Here is a 7,739-nt window from a genome sequence, read left to right on the forward strand (position 1 = left end):
CTTCAAAATGGCTGCAGTCACCCCCATCCTCAAAAAGCCAGGCCTGGACCCAAATGACCTCACTAACTACCGGCCAATCTCCAACCTTCCATTTCTCAGTAAAATCCTGGAAAGAGCAGGTGCTGCCCACCTCCATCAGCACATGTCCAACCATGAACTATGAACCCCTCCAATCTGGCTTCAGAGAACACCACAGAATGGAGACGGCCCTTATCAAAATCACCAATGACTAGGGTTGGGCATCGTTTGGATTTTAACGATTCTGATTCCGATCCTGCTTTTCGATCCCGGTTCTTTGAGAGGCGGGTTCAAAACAGGGCACATTCTTATTTCACAGAAGAAAAACGTATTTAAAAAAAGTTATACAAGATATTCTGTTTTAAGAACGGATCATTCATGTGAATGTCTCATTCTTATATTTACATTTACAACAACTGTCTTCATACATGAATAAATAAAGACACAGTCACACCGTGGTCCGGACTACCAGGTATTAAACTCCTTAAATTAGAAACAGTTCTTATTTAGAAAAATTAGCATATCCGCCTTCTCAGGCTGTATACGCGAGCCTTCAGTGTGTCCTGTAATGATTTATATTGTAAGGCCGCTAGGAGGCACTGCTCAATAATGAAATGTGTGTTCTACGTTAATACAGTAAGAAGAAGAGAATATACGCTTAGTGAGCTCAGTAAACCTTTTCTTTTCTTACCATTACCTGCTGTCGTTGCTGAAGTCTACTACGTTACCATAAATGGGCGATGAGGATCCCCAGCGTGTTATTGCTGACTGGCCAACAAAACCACATTTCAGTATTTGCATACAGTTTATAGCAATTCGCTTGTGTATAAGTTGTTTGCTCTCTCGCTGTTGCGAAGAACACAAACGTTATTAATTTTCCATTACCCAAGTGCGACGAGGTGAAGCTTGCTGTTTGCTCAGGGTTGGCTGAAGAGGACCCCGAGGCAGGAGACAACGTGTCAAACACGGTTCACTGGTTAATTTGTACACCGTGTAGGCGAATGTGGTTGGCCATATTTGTTGTGCATCCTCCCTTACACGAAATAATTTTGCCACAGGCGTTGTACCGTGCCAACCCTTAATTTTCTAAGGCAAAATGAAGCCATACTTTCGACCGCCGCTTGCTCTGGTCCATGACGGCGCACATTTAACTTGCGGAGGCGGAAACTACGGAAGCTGCATGCCGCCACCAGGCAACTGAAACTTCACTTTAGCGCGAGTGAAATTTATTTAGGAACCGATAGGCAGAATCGAACTTTTAATTCTTAACGATTCCTTAGGAATCGGAAATTTGGGTTTTCGATGCCCAACGCTATCAATGACCTCATTGCTGCTGATTCCGGCCACATCAGTATTCTCATCCTCCTGCACCTCTCTGCAGCCTTCGACACTGTTGCCCACACCATTCTCCTCAACCACTTATCTGAATATATAGGCCTCACTGGTGTAGCTCTCTCCTGGTTCCAGTCATATCTCGCCAAGAGGAAACAATTTGTCACAATCAGAGACTCCAGTTCCACCCTAGCCCCAGTCAACTAAGGCGTGCCAAAAGTTTTCGTGCTTGGACCCCTCCTCTTTACCATCTACATGCTCCCCCTTGGTCAGACCATCCGCCACCACGGTTTAAGTTTCCATTGCTATGCTGATGCCACGCAGCTTTATCTCAGCACTAGACCATCCTCTCAGCTCCCCTGACAATTCCTTGTCAACTGCCACCACCAAATAAAAATCTGGATGTCATCAAATCTACTCTCTAAATAGCAATAAGACTGAGCTAATGGATGTGGCTCCCAAGGCGCTGCTCCAGAAGGTTGGCAATGTACTCCTCGACGTGGGTGGCTGCTCCATCTGCCTATCCCCAGAAGTGGCAGTTTTAGCTCAGAATTACTACTGTTGAATTTCAGATAATTGTCAGTCATCCATATCTGTATATCATGGAGAAAAGCAGTGAGGGTATGAAGGGTAGAGTGGAAGTGGGCTTAGTGAACACATAAAGCTATATATCATCAGCGTAACAGTGGATATTGATATCATAGTGCCGGAAGATGTTGCCGAGAGGGGGGAGGTAAATAATAAACCTGAATGGCCCCAACACAACCCTATGGAACTCTGTGAGGAATTATCAAACTTTCTGACTGGTAATTCTGAATCTGTAAAAAATGTCCCCTGTCTGTAAGGTAGGAAGCAAACCACTGATACACAGTGCTCCCCAATGCCAATGCTAGCCAGACAATCCATGAGGAGGAGCTGATGGGATATAGTATCAAATGCTGTGGTGAGGTCAAGGAGGATGAGGATGGAGAGTAGACCGGAGTCAGCTGCACGAAGGAGGTCATTGGTGACCTTAACCAGATTTATTCTGTGCTATGTTTGGGGCGAAAGCCAGATTGAATTGGTATAAAGGTAGATCTGGAGTTGAGATGCAGCTGCCCACTCAAGGATTTTGGAGATGGATGGTAATTTGGAAATAGGCCCATAGTTGTTTCGGTCATTAGAATCTAAATTAGGTTTTCTGATCATGGCAACCTTCAGTGAAGGGGGAACTGTACCAGTGGACAGAGAAGAGTTGATGATGGAGGTTATAAGGGAGATGATAGAGGACAGGCATGTTTTAACTAGGGTTGTGGAAATTGGATCCAGGTGACATGTGGAGGTGCTAGACTTAGTAATAAATCAAAAATTTGATTTTCAGTTGGAAGAATAAAGTCACATAGGACAGTGGATAGGGACAGTGTAATGGCACTTGCTGACAGTGAGTCAGTCTGCATGATTTTAGCAGAGGCTAGCTGCTCATGAATGGTACTAATTTTGGAGTTGAAAAACATTAAAAAAAAACTTTTTTTCCCTAGCGCTCCTGCAGCACCCGCAACACTGGATAGGAATCCATCAGAAGAGGCCAGGCCAGACCATAGCCAAGGGGATGCCACTCAGCGTCTACACAGAAGCACCAAGGGGAGGACTCCCTGAGAGATTTGAACATTGTTGAAGGGACTCGGCAAAAATTAAACGGGGAAGTAGATGTAGCAGCCACCAGATGCAGTTTATGTCCTTAAATTACCTCAGTAGCCATGTTTTGATTTGTTAATTTACGCTTGATTTATGTCTTAAGTTTGTCAGTTGTTGCACGTATAGCTGACATTGATTTTTTTTTCTTTTAAGCATGGGTTTCTTCCTTTGTTTCAGATTGGTTAGTTGGCTGCTGAGTGTGAGGAGGCATTTGGACTGATTGGGGTTATCTGTTGCAGGTGTGCTGCTCCATGAAGCTAAAAGCCCTGTGTGCAGAGGAGGTGGAGAGGCATTCTGGAGTTGGAGCAACACGGAGAAGGTGTTATGACTGGAGAATTATTTTAAAGCTATTATTTATTCTTTTATCACAACTTGGTTTTATCAAGATTTGCTGATCTTAATGGTAAGCATTTTATATTGGCATCACTGTGACGGTGCGAGTTGTGATTTAACTTGAGACACACTTCATTTTGTGGTGTAGTAGTTTTTTATCATCTGATCTGTGCTGTACCAATTTTGTCTTTTTAATTGAGATGCATTGCTTTTAATTCTGCTGTATATTGAGGCGTTATTTTGTTAATTGATATTGTTTAATGCCTGGGAGTGCTCTTTAGTCCACTGTGTAAAATAAGAACTCCCTTTTTCCAGCTGATCATTGCTGTTTTTATTGATGCTTGGCTACACACTCACAACCTCATTGCAAGAACCAATGTTTTACAAAAGTATCTCCCGCTTTTCTTAATACAGTGTGGCGTTGTCGGTTTTTGTTTTAAAATTACTCTGAAACACTAGCCATTGGCTACATATAAGGATTGACTTATACAGGTGAAATAAAGTGATAAGGTGCAATTGTGTAAAGAATATATCAGAGATGCTTAAATAGATGTAAGCAGGTTACTGCCTGAGGTAGATGGACACGGCAGAGCATACCAGTATATGTACAATACAGTACGTAGAAAATGACTGGATTTATTGACAGTGTTAAGTGTTCATTTGAATGACAGCCCGTGGAAAGAAACTTTTTATATCTGGTTGTTTTGGGGTACAGTGCTCTGTAGTGCCTACCAGAGGAGAGGAATTGGAACAGGTTGTGTTGCCCGTTTCGTGAGTCTGAAGGTGTATAAGTCCTGAATGTCCCCGGATTGTACAGTTTTCATCAGCACCCTGTGAGGGCACAGTACCAATGGCGGCCGTTGTTAACCAGGGCTTCAGCCAACCCTGTATGGAACCTCGACTGATCCGGTATGGTTTTGTGAATCCGCATAATGATTTGGCAAAATATTTACACCGGATGCCCTTCCTGACACAACCAATAAAATTCCCACGGTGAATAGAATGGTTTACAGTAAATGAAAAAGGTCTCTAAGCAGTGCCGGATTTATCTATAGGCTTGGCAGGCTGAAGCCTAGGGCCTCATACTCTAGGGGGCCTCCGGCAAGGTATACGTTTTTGACACTGTCGAAAGCCTTTCTTACACATGCTGTCATAACGCACTGTAGTCTCTAAACAACCCTTCAGTAATTTTCCTTGCATTCCATTTCAAAATAATACTACCAATACTAATAATTAAGTATTATTAGTAGTGTACAGGCCTCATGGAATGCCTTATTCCATTATCCATCAAGATAAACACCTCCACATAACGTATCTCATACACCGGGGGTGAAGTTGAGAGCTTTATTATGCAAATGGTGTGAAACTGAAATACAAATTCATGTACCAGTAAGTACAAGGAAATATGAATCTCATAAATGTAGCATATAGCTAGGCTAGCGGTAGCATAGAAGGTAAGTATGAACTACGAGGTAAACTGTTATGTACGGAATCAACAGAAACGCACTGTCTAATATAACTTCATTCATTTCACAGGTAAATGTACTTTAACTTAGATCAACGTTCATTCATGTTTTTATTTTACTTGTACTTACAGAGAATGCCTTCAAAAGCTACCAAGAAGGAGGATCATAACTAACGAACTGATTTCTTATTCCCGCGCTTCCTATCTGTTACTTGAGCGTCAAACGGTATCACAATAAAAGTCTTTGGATAGACAATTAAACTCAGAACTGGCAGGGCCAGAACACTCCTCGCCTGATATCTTTAAGATACCATCACTAACTGTTAGTATGAACTTCAATCTGGGGATAGAAGGAACACAAGTTCTGAGATGGTTCTGTAATAGATCTTTGTTGTTCCTTGCTGAACAACTTTTATCTCAGCCTTTCTTATGAGTCCATCTTGGCTTGGAATAGTCTTTACAATGACCCCCACTGGCCATTTGTTCCTTCTGGCTTGTTTCTCCTTAATAAGAACCACATCTGCTTCTTTGATATCAGGTCTCCTGTGCTGCCACTTCTGGCGTGACTGCAGAGTGCTGAGGTACTCCTTCTGCCATCTGTTCCAGAATTCATCAGCTAGCAACTGAACACGTTTTCACTGGTTCTTAAGCATTTCTCTTGGACTACAGCTGCTTGAGAGGGGCGTGAAGGTGCCCGATTTCTGGGTCAGCAGGATGGAGAAGACAGGCACCAGAGGACGAGTGTTGATTACGGCTGTGACCTCAGCGAGGAATGTCGTCAATATCTCATGTAAGCTGCACACGTCCGGCTTGCAGCAGCATGCTGTCCAGTATTCGTCGCGCTACCCAAATCATGCATTCCCACACTCCACCTGTGTGGGATGAATGGGGTGGGTTGAAGATCCATGCGCACCTTTGTTCCTGCAGGTAGTTCTGGACTCTTCCCTGCTCTGTGGTGCTGATTCCCATCTCTCTGCACGCACCAATGAAATTTGTGCCGCAATCCGAACGTAGCTGTTTGGCTAAGCCATGCAGAGCAAAGAAACGCCTCTAGGCATTGATGAAGCTGGAGGGGCTAATTTCTTCAACAACTTCAATGTGGACAGCCCTCGTGCATGAACAGGTGAATAATATGGCCCACCGCTTACTGCTAGCCTGACACCCGTGTGTTTGCCTGGTGGACACCTCCTATGTCCCGAACATGTCCACGTACGGGGGGGGGGGTCTGTTTGGAGTCGATCTGCAGGTAAGTCACTCATTTGCTGCTCTTCGATCTTGCTTCTGAGTTTCCTACAGATAACACACTTATTGATGACTTTGTCTATGCACCTGGATCCTTTCATGGTGGTGACATACAAGAAGTGTGGAAATGTGGTGGCTGCCAGGTAAGATGATGGGGTGTGTTTCTTTTAACTTAACTTTTAACAAATCACTGTCCCCTGCATCTGACTCGGCAGCACCTACTCCGGCCTCTCTTCTCCCCATTCCTATTGACCTTCTTACCCCTCCCCCTGATCACCGCCTCTTCCGGTTTGTTCCAGTTGCCCCTACCACTATCTCTGAACTCATCAAAATCCACAACCTGCTCCCTTGATCCCCTCCCTATCCCCCTACTGAAGAAATGCCTCCCTGCCCTATGCCCCTACCTCACCACCCTTTTCAATTCCTCACTGTCCCATGGAATTGTCCCCTCTGTCTACAAAACTGCAGCTGTCACCCCAATTCTCAAGAAACCCGGTCTTGATCCATCCTGCCTCAACCACTACTGGCCAATTTCCAATCTCCCCTTCCTCTCTAAAACCCTGGAATGCATTGTCGACACACAACTCCAAACCTACCTACACTCCAACAACCTACTCGAACCCCTCCAGTCTGGTTTTCGCCCATTCCACAGCACTGAAACTGCACTCCTTAAAGTATTTAATGACCTCCTCACCTCTGCTGATACTGGAGCCCTTAACATCCTCATCCTCCTCGACCTGAGTGCAGCCTTCGATACTGTGAGCCACAACATCCTGCTCACCAGATTGAAAGATGTTGGTATTGAAGGCACCATACTCAGCTGGCTCCAGTCCTACCTCTCCAACAGGTCACAATTCATCTCACTTCACAACCACTCCTCTGTTCCATCGACAGTCACACAAGGTGTTCCCCAAGGTTCTGTACTCGGCTCACTCCTTTTCATCATCTACATCCTCCCTCTTGGTCAGATTCTCCACGATTTCAACTTGGACTTCCACTGTTATGCTGATGACACCCAGATATACCTCAGCACCAAATCCCCTCACAATCCACCCCTCTCTCACATCGACTCCTGTCTATCTGCAATTAAAGTCTGGATGCAGCAAAACCTTCTCAAACTGAACTCCTCTTCATTGGCTCCAAGTCCACTCTCAGCCAAATCAATAGCCTTGCACTCACCATCAATGGCATTGCTGTCTCCCCTTCCTCCCAGGCACGCAACCTTGGTGTGATCCTTGATCCCACCCTCTCCCTTGAGCCACATATCCGCCAAATGGTCAAAACCTCCTTCTATCACCTTCGTAACATTGCAAAAATAAGATCCTCTCTCACACGCTCTGCTGCTGAGACACTGATCCATGCCTTCATCTCCTCCCACCTTGATTACTGCAACTCACTCCTCTATGGCATCAGTGCTAGCTCTATCAAGGGACTCCAATTGGTCCAGAACGCATCCGCCCGACTTTTATCTTTCACCAAATCCTGGCACCACATCACCCAAGTCCTAAAAGACCTCCACTGGCTACCCATCTCCCACCGGATCAATTACTAAATCCTGGTTCTTATTTATAAAGCCCTTCACAAACTGGCTCGCCCACACTTCACCGATCTCCTCTCCCCCTACCAACCCTCTCGGTCCCTCAGATACACCTCAGCCTCGCTTCTCTCTACCCCC

The sequence above is a fragment of the Lampris incognitus genome, chromosome 13, assembly GCF_029633865.1.
Source record: "Lampris incognitus isolate fLamInc1 chromosome 13, fLamInc1.hap2, whole genome shotgun sequence".
Lineage (NCBI taxonomy): Eukaryota > Metazoa > Chordata > Actinopteri > Lampriformes > Lampridae > Lampris > Lampris incognitus.